This window comes from Vigna angularis, chromosome 11 (genome assembly GCF_016808095.1).
Source record: "Vigna angularis cultivar LongXiaoDou No.4 chromosome 11, ASM1680809v1, whole genome shotgun sequence".
Lineage (NCBI taxonomy): Eukaryota > Viridiplantae > Streptophyta > Magnoliopsida > Fabales > Fabaceae > Vigna > Vigna angularis.
In genome coordinates, this window is record NC_068980.1 from 16,769,487 (window position 1) to 16,780,304 (window position 10,818).

A 10,818-nucleotide genomic window follows, 5' to 3' on the forward strand; every position below is an offset into this window, starting at 1 on the left:
AGGTGTAGGAGGCTGTACTGTAGGGGTAGGAGGAGGCCCCACAGATGATGTACTGCCGGCAGCAGTGGTAGGTAGTCTAGCAGGCACCCTAAGTACATACTTTGGTGCCTGCCGTTGCCTCTTTCTAGGCCTTCCAACTCCCTTTCCTTTATCAGGACGTTCTGAACCTTGTCCTGTCATTACTGCATTGAAATGGTTACAAATAAAGTGAAAAAATAGAAATGATTAACGAAGGATGAATGGTTTTTAAAGTAAATGTATAAATAATTGCATAGAACTTTTAAGATGGTATTTTAGATAACTCTATTGAAATGACAGTTCAATTTGCTACAATGGATGTCCAACATTCAATCGTCGTCATCATGATCTTCATCTTCATCTTCTTCTTCATCATCCTCTTTATCATCATCATCTTCGTCTTCTTCTTCGTCGTCGTCATCATCATCATCATCATCTTCTTCTTCTTCTTCTTCTTCTTCTTCTTCCTCTTCTTCTTGTTCTTCATCACCTTGTATTGTTGCTTGTAATTCATCTCCATCACCATCAGGGTCGACCAATGCGGTTATACGTTCAACTTCAATAACTTCTTGTGGTTGTGACATTTGGTCAAGTTGGTAGGCAACATCTTCCTCAACCTCATTTGAGTCAATGCGACCTCTAGGCTTGGTTTGTATTGCTACGGCCCAACCACGCTTGTCAATATTGCGGAATGGTGGATATGGCACATAATAAACTTGTCTGACATTAGTTGGTAGAATGAAAGGATCAAACGGTCCATATCTTAATCTCTGGTTGAGTTCGACAATATTAAAGCGTGGATCGACTCTAGTACCAGCTCTAGAAGGATCAAACCATTGACAATAAAAAAGTACTACTCTGTTTGGAGAAGTAGTGCTGTTGTACTCTAACTCATATATTTTATGAATGATGCCGTAGAAATCATCATAAGAACCCTCTGTTAGGCCCTTCACATACACACCACAATTTGATGTTTTCTTTCCTTTAGACCATTCATGTGTATGGAATTTGTAACCATTGGTGAAGTAAGTGTGCCATTCTTTGAGACATCTCATTGGCCAATTCGAGAGATGTCTTAACTCTTGAACCGTGGGAGTTAATGCCTGATTAAAAACCTACAAAGGTATTAACAAAATTATAAAAGCAAGAGTCAAATTAACCGTGCTCTAAATGTAGGAAAAAGAGCGGACCTGATTTCTAAACCAATGGGGAAACTCTGAGTCTATTCTAGCAGAAGTATTTCCTTCTACGACTTGCTCAGCCACAATAAATGAGCTGGTACAAATGAAATTCATTATTGTATAACAATTAAAGAAGTTACTAAGATAAGAGATGGATGATGACATACTCAAGGTACGACTTTACTTCACTGCAATTGATCAAGACATGGACATGAGCAGAGTTGAATTCAGCATCAGTTAACCAATGAGTGAATTCTTTCCCTGTGTGACGGCATGTTTGTCGGAAAACTGATAATGCACCTTCACGTGGTTCAACTTGCCATTGCATTTCATTTCTGACATGAGTGGGGGACAACATGAAGTTTTTTAAATAATGTGAACAAAAATACGTTGTCTCTCTGTGCAAGTAAGCTGCACAAATTGAGCCTTCTACTCTAGCTTTATTTTTAACTGAACGTTTGGATTCTCCCATAAACCTTTCAAATGGATACATCCACCTGTATTGCACAGGTCCCCCAAGCCAAGCTTCATATGGAAGATGAATTGGAATATGCTCCATTGAATCAAAGAATGCAGGAGGGAATATTCTTTCTAATTTGCAGAGAATAATTGGAATATTTTCATCCATCTTTTTTAGGGAATTCTCCTTTAGTGTCGTGCAACACAGATCTTTAAAGAAGTTACTGATTTCTATCAGTGGATGTAACACGTGCATTGGCAAACAACTGAACGCAAGAGGGATGAAAGTCTCCATGAATACATGACAATCATGACTCTTCAACCCTTGAATAGTACCGTTGTGAACATTGGCACATCTGGACAAGTTAGAAGCATATCCATCTGGCATTCTAAGCTCCTTGATCCATCCACACAATATTCTTGCCTCGTCTTTTGACATGGTCTAATTTGCTTTTGGTTTAAATAATCGGCCGTTACCTTGCGCCTTCAACTCTAAGTCTTTTCGTCCACAATACAAAGGTAAATCTTTTCTTGCTTTCTCATTATCTTTTGTTTTACCTATAACATTCATAACTGTGTTGAAGACATTGTCAAAGAAATTTTTTTCTGTGTGCATGACATCGAGGTTGTGTCTTAGCAAGTTGTCTTTCCAATAGGGAAGTTCCCAGAATATGCTTCTTTTAGTCCAATTATGGCATTCTCCAAACCCTTCTATCCTATTCTGACCAGATTCATTGACTTTTGGATAGTCTTTCACTCTTCTCCAAATGTGTGATTCAGTCAACTTCGGCGGGGGCATATCCGTTTAACCTTGCCCTTTGCGAAATGCCTTTTTGTTTCTTCTAAAGGGGTGATCAATGGGCAAGAACCGTCGATGACAGTCAAACCAACTACTTTTCCGGCCATAAGTCAATTGGAATGACTTTGTATGTTCCATGCAATGTGGACAAGCTAATCGACCATGCGTGCTCCAACCAGATAACATACCGTACGCTGGAAAGTCATTAATAGTCCACATCAAGGCTGCCCTCATAAGGAAATTTTGCCTCCTTGAAACGTCATACGTCCAAACACCATTCCATAACTTCTTCAAATCATCAATCAAAGGCTCCAAGTAAACATCAATCAATGATTTGGGATTAGATGGACCTGGTATTATACACGATAAAAACATGTAAGGCTTTGTCATACACATCTCAGGTGGTAGATTGTATGGGGTAACTATCACGGGCCAGCATGAATACGGTGATGCAGACGCCTGAATGTACGGGGTAAACCCATCAGAGCATAGACCAAGTCTGACGTTACGTGGTTCACTAGCAAAGGATGGATGTTTATGATTGAAGTGCTTCCAAGCTTCACCATCAGAAGGATGACGCAAAAATCCCGGAGTTTTGTTACCATCATGCCATGTCATGTGTACTGATGTTTGCATTGAAGTAAATAATCTTTGTAATCTTGGAATTATAGGCAAGTAGAACATGGACTTTAATGGAATTGGTTTTTTTTGCCTCCGTCCAGCATGCATTGTCTGATATCGAGGTGAGCCACAAAACTTGCATTCAACCAACAATGCATCATTTTTGCCACTGTCATTGTCATAGAATAACATACATCCATTAACACAACAATCAATCCTCTTCACATCCAATCCCAACTTTGAAACACATTTTTTGGCTTGGTAATAGTTCTTCGGCATGAAATTGTTTGGTGGTGTCAAATCTAACATCAATTTTGTATAGAAGTCCACTGCTTGAATGGGAACGTTCCAATTAGATTTCCCAGCCATGAGTCTAATGCACATTGACAATTTTGACTCAGATGAACCTTCAAACACAGGTAGATTTGCCTTTGTCAGTAAATTGTAAAACCTCTGCGTCGTTTCATTTGGAGGCTCTTCATCATGACTATCGTCTGCTTCTTCAGCATGGTGACGAAGAGCATTGTCGACCATCTCTTGCATATAGGCAAATTGATCTATCTCAGATGTATGTACAATAGTATTCGAACCTGATGCAAGCCGTTTTTCAGCTGCAGTGGAGGTTGAAGGAATTTCTTCACCATGAAATGTCCAAACCGTGTAATTAGGCATGAACCCTTTTTGGTAAAGGTGAACTTTGACGACTTCATCTTTCAAAATCCTTGTACATTCGCACTTCATGCATGGACATCGAATCCCTCCATCAAGGGCATAATATTGATATCGTCGGGCCGTCTCCACGAACTCTTCAACTCCAATGACAAAAGATTCCTTCAAACCTCTCCTTCCATTATAATAACGGTCGTACATCCATCCACGATGGTTGGGAAAATGGGCCATGTTCTGTGACAAGGCAAAGAATTCAAAACTTAGCCAAAACAGCAACACTCCATGTGACATAAGTAATAAACCTATTACTACTCAAGCCGAACATGGAAGGCAATTTGAACACTATTGTCATAGGCATTCAATAAGGGCATGCAAAGACAAGTCCTTAGTATTGAATTGTCTTTGACATCCTAAGTGGTTGTGTATTAAATTTGGGGGAGTCAATAATCTGACAATACTAAGTGGTTGTCTATTTTTTAGAGTACTTGCACATATTATGTACATTGTAAGTGTTTAAGGTACTTTCACCCTTCTCATTCCATTGAGAATGTGTGTAGTAGCATAGGACTTTAAAAGACTACTTAACTTAATCAAGTTGAACCCTAATAAATGAACATACAATATACAGGAACATACAATATATACACCAACATACAACATATATATGAACATTAATTTTTATCTTTCTTTTATCTTTTAGGTTTTTGAGTTGTCAAATTTAGAGTTTAAGGTTTTTTTTGTAGTGTGAGTTCTTAATTAGCTAGGTTCTACCATTCTTAACTTGTTAGGATAATTTATTTGTAGTATATTTTCCTAGTTTAGTGCAGTTTGCAATTGTAGTAGAATTTGTTTGAGGTTTGACTAGTCATTTTTAGCTATTTCATCTACTTTTTTAGGTGCCAAGTACGCAAACTTTGAGATTTACCTAGGTCATATATTTTCCTAGTTGATAGTCTGCACCTAGGTCTAGTTTAGGAGGTCACCAAAGATTCTGGCAGCAATATAGCAGCCAGCCAGCTGGAGCAGTCATTAGGGGGTAGCCACAAACAACAGCACATTTTGGGTTTGTTCTGGTTTTGGACTTTTGAAAACAACATTACAGGGGTGTATTTGGTTTTTATGATTTCTTTTCACTTGTATAATCATTCAAAAGTGTTTGGAACCAGAATCCCCTCCGTTTTGCCAATCCAAATTGGAAATCTAACTTTTAAATTATGAAAACTCCAAGCAAAAGGCTATCTGTACCATAAAATGTGGTTTGAAATGGTTGTTTGTCAAGTGAAATTGATCAACAGTGAGTCTATGGCAAAAGTAATGGTTCAAGCAACTTTATATGCCTAAATTTAAAGGATTCAAACTGTCAAACAACAAGGAAAACTGCCACAGTAAAATAGGATAGGTCCACTTCCTATATTGAAACAATGCTACGGTAGGAAGATGTAATTTGGTGAAATGGTGCAAAAGTGACCAAAGGAACAGTAAAGATGAACTTTGATGCACCAAATATATGTATACAAACAACCAAACTGTGCCAAAATCTACTGAATCACACTATGACTTGTTCAGTTCCAAATTTAAAGAAAAAATGGGAAGTCAAACTATGATTTTGCAGATTTAATGAAAATGGACCAAGGCAACAGTTCAAACAAGTTTCAAATGGTGAAAAACACTTGCACAAATGTTTAAACTGCTCTGAAATAGGCAGAGTCACCAAAACACGGTTGCAGTTGCTAAAAGTGCACAAAAATTAACTAAAACTGTTGCAGAATTGAGAAAGCAGTGCATTCAAAGCTGGATAGCTCAAATAAAGACGCAAAGAATGCCTAAAAACACTACATCTAACTACTGATAAACAGCTAGCACAATTGAACCACCTAATACCAAACAAAGACTATAAACACGGTCCAAAAGGCATGGGAAAAGCTGTGACAGCATTGGTTTACAGAATTTTGAATCAACTCAATTATGCTTTTGACAAATTAGTGGTTAATTTGAGTTTGTACAACTTGAAACATGTTTAAAAACTTCAAAAAAACTTGCACCAACATTTAGACATACAAAATCTGGTCAGAAACAATTTGCACAATATGAACCGAGAATTATATTTTAATGCAGAATTTGAAACCAGATTGTGATGAACTCAACCACTAATTCTACTATTCTGTGATGAATATGAGTTGGAATTACTTTAGACACGGTTGAAATCACTAGGAAAACTTGGACAAAGCTTGAAAACCATCAAATATAGATGAAAGGAATCAATATTTGCAATGCTACTGGACAACAATTTAATTCACTCAAGAATGTGTACTGTACTAAACTAAACTACAATTAAAACACTTAGCATGACCAAAAGATGTTGTACAAAGCTTGGGAATGAAAGGAAAATAACTGAAACAGATTTAACAATTTCAAACCAGAATCAAAATTCTACAACACCACTTAAAAAAATGAAATCAGAGTTCAAACATTGATGAGAGGTTGGTGCAGCCCATTTAAGATCAATTCTTTTTCTTCCCTCCCAAAATGTTGTTATTGGTGACAGGTTTGATGGTAACAAGTTGTTGGACAGAGACACAGGAAAGAAGATAATGTTTGTGGGGGACTCCAAAAGTAACAACATGTGGCAGTCAATCACTTGTTTGGTTGACATTGGTGATACGTGATTGATCAACAAATTAAACAGATATATGTAATGGTGACAGAGAAATGAAACTAATTGGTAGGGAAAAAACATTAATGTTAGGAAAAGTGAAGATGGGCCTATTCTAAGGAAAACAAGCATACAAAACCAATGCTTTAGTATACATACTACAATACACTTTTCCTCATAATTATTAGGATTATTATCAATATATATGTCAATTCAAAGGGGTTGTCCAGCAAGCAAATATGTGAAAATTGGCAACTCCTATAGCCAATTTTTGAATTCTAGGTTCTTTTTGTAGTTTGAGTTTCATATTAGCTAGGTTTTACCATTCTAAACTTGTTAGGACAGTTTCTTTGTTGTTTCATAGGATAGTTTAGTGTAGTTTGCAGATTTTGACCATTATAATGCACTTATAGTAGACCTTTTGAGGTTTTCAGGTTTGCATTCTAGGTTCTAAGTCTAAAACCTCTTACATATTTGACAATCAGTTTCAAACAAGTGAAAACAAAGTTTGCCAAAACTCAATGTATACAATATCATAAAACTCCAATAAACATAACTTAACATTCAAACTGCACATTCACAACATTTTAGAACAAGATAAAATTCATGAAACAAGAATGAAAATAATAGAACATACCACATATAATCATGCAATTTCGGTTTAGGTGACCATACCTTCGCCTTTGTTTTCCTTTCCTTATGAAGTCTTCTTTGTAGACTCTCTTCCTCCCCTTCTGGCCACAATTCCTTTAAAAACTCACCTAAGACATCCAATAGAAGTGTACTTAGGGTTAATAAGCATAACAACAGTTTAAGCAGTAGCTAATAGTATCCAAAAAGGAATAGCAATAACCAACTAAAACATCACCAAAAAAATTTATCATACTGCACCGAAATTCAATAAACCAATTTCTTTGAATTTTGACAAGTTTTTGGCAAAGAAAGTAATCAAACAGTAGCTGGAAAAAAAAAATCTCCACTACACAAAGTCCCTACTTTGGTGGTTTCATACTAAAACACGTATGGAAGAGATTTAAACACACAACTCAATGTTAAAACAACTTTGTTTGATGATTTTAATTGTGTTTAAACTCTAAAAGTACCTATAAACAACCTTTAACTCATAATCACTACTCCACTTCCATTTTTACTCAAAACGTGATGTTTTAGAAACAAAATCTTCATATAAGGCATTAGCATCAACATGCCATTGACATGAAGACTTTATATTAAATCCCTGCACAATGCTAGGTAAACCAAATGACCAATGAAATGAAAAAGCATAGATGGAATACCTAAAACTAGTAGCATATTTTTTGTATTTTGGATGAAGGAGGGCAGTTCCTCTACTCACTCTTTCCTTATTTCAGATGTGGGAGCATTATGGAAGGCAATTTCAGTGGGAAATAACGAATAACTTTGACAGAAAGTTATTTTGGATTAGTTTGGATTGTTCTTTATAAAATATAACAATAGCAAAGTAACATGTCTTTCCACTATCTCTGTCCGTCATATAATTTGGTCCATGAGCCATGTTCATTTGCTTTTGTCATATAATATAATTCTATTGTCCACTGACGGTCAGATTATAGACAAAGCTACTTACTTCTTCATCATACACAATTACCACTTCATATTATATATATATATATATATATATATATATATATATATATATATATATATATATATATATTGAGATTCCATGGTGGCTAATATTACTTGACTGTCATATGCAGAGATTTCTACACCAGCAAAATCAGACTTGTACTCTACCATTTCAAATGATAATAAAACTAGTTAAGCTACTTTTTGAAAGGACTCCAATTTGGCTCCTAGTGGGTCCAATTGTTAACTAATTAATCACATCCTATAAAACATAAAACACTTTAATAATTTGTGGAAGAGAAATAACAAAATAAGGATAAGATGGTCTTTCCTCTAATATTTTGTCCACAAACCATTTACTTAATCATATAACTTCCAATTCACACACATTAAGTCATTTGCTCTTTTGCTCTTTAACCTATACTGCATTTCCTCATTATTTACTCTAACCACACCTAATTATTTGATTTTTTATACATTATGTCTACCATTTTTCACTTTTTAACATCAACTCAACAGGATCTTATTGATAAATATTTTCATTCTTTATTTAAAGATTTCTAATTACATTTCAGAATCTAAGTCATACCAAGAGAAGACTTAGTACTCTGGAAAGCTTATTAAAAGGGACGACATATGATAGCAACGACGACTCTACACATAGAGGGCATACAACCTTAAATATCTTTCCACATCAGTATGTTAACTATTTTGGCCAAAGGTAAACCTTTATGGTTACATGATCATTGTTCCGCTTCCAAACCGGTAAATAAGGTTATAATTTGAATGTGATAGGTTGGCTATCAAAGAAGGAACATAAGTCTCCCTGTTACAACTTTTGTGTAATTATACAATAAGGAAGAGTAACTCATGACCTCAAAGCTCATGAGGCAGACAGTCCAAACAAAAATTCATTTGCATATATCAGATTATTAAAAATCAAAACCAGATTCAAGTGTTGCAATACTAAAACGTTAAGCGGGTCCTTTTTTTAGTTTCCATTGGATTAACCTACTGATTTCATGAGCTATTATGTTCTTCATAGATTTAAAATGACTGAGGGTAATAACTCTGCATCTGAAGGCCGAAAACAAGTCTGCTCATTAAGGAAAACCCTGAAAAATCCACACTAAAAGAGAAGAAGGATTTTAATAGAACAAATTCACTCTCGGCTACTACAGATTTGTAATTTCTGATTCAAATCTCATTAATTTGTTTTGGCTTCATTCACCCTCATCGGATTGGAATACAATTTAATGACCAAAGGTGTCTTTGGTGCCAATTAATTCCTACGTATATTCATGCTCACAAGGCCAAGATTTTAAACAAAAGATAAATGAAGTAAACCTTGGTTTTCCTTATGAAAATATCTGAAAAAATACAGACTAAGGAGGCTCCTTCACACAACTGAACCGACTAATAAGAGTGACAAATGAGGAAGGTCACCAGACATGTTTGACTGCAGACAAAACCAAGGACAAAGTTATACCAAACTTCAACCATGTAACGTCAAAACCAGAATAAGAGGCCACAGTTCTCTAGCTCATGAGCCCACTTTGAATTGGGTCCATCTATAATCAGGGATCAATCATAAAAAAAATATTAATTATAAGGAATAATGGAAGCCAGGCCAACACCGTGACTAGAGGGATGACCAACATTGGTTAGTTTGAAGTCTTCAAATAAATATTAAGAGAAGGAAGGACGACCCATTAGCCCAGCCAACCAATGTCAATAATTGAATCAAAAACCAGTTACATTGGAAGACAAACTTTGTTCTAATCGACATCTGCCAAAGAGGAATCAGGTAGAAGAATACTACCCTACCTATGCTTATCTTATAATACAATTAGCAAATTATTACTCCAATACATGCTTATTTAAGGCAGAAAACACAAACAATGAAATGTAAAATGTTCCTCTTCAACTTCAATTTATTCATACTGGTTCCATCATATAAGCATAATAAAAAAAAATTCCTCACTATAGTAAACTAATCTACACATCTACGAGAATCGCTTCATCCAATCCAATTGTTAAAATAAACATAAGGCTTAGACAGACACAGAGAACATACCTCGACGCAATGCTCTCCCAACAGCCTCCCTTGACGAACACAAGCACCCTCCTCACAGCAACGCCCACACACCGTGATGTTAACGGACCACCCACCTGACGACAACGCCAACGCACTGGTGGAAGAAACACTCGAACACCACTACAGTGCCACCGGACGCAAAGGAGAGGGAGAGGGAGAGGGAGACAAACGTTAAACAAAAGTGAGAGGGAGAGAATGGGAAGCACAATGGGACGACAAGGAGCGAAACACAACAGAGAGGGAAAGAATGGGAAACAAGACGAGAAGGTAAGGGTAGGGTTCTGTCTAACAAAATTGGGGACGACCTTAATTTAAGAGGTCGAGCCTCTTACCGAAGGCCACAAACCCTTCGGTAATTCTCTTTTGACCTTCGGTAACTATATTTCACTATGTCCGTCTGTAATGATCATTTTGGCCGTCGAAAAAACACTTTTACCGAAGGCCTACAGGCCTTCGGTAATATTTCGCCGGTATTAAGCAAAAATCTGGTAGTGTATTAGGTATGATCTTGACTCTATCAACAGTTTCTTTGGTACGGTATGGGCTGGTGAGCAGTGCCAGTTTGCTCTATGTATGAAAGAGGGCAGTGATTTTGATGATGTGGAGAGTGTTCTATGCATACCTGGAGGACATTTTCAGAGAAACAGAACTGGTTTTGTGGTAAACATTAGGAGGACTGACTTGAATCCTCTTGCAAAGTATTGGATGGCAT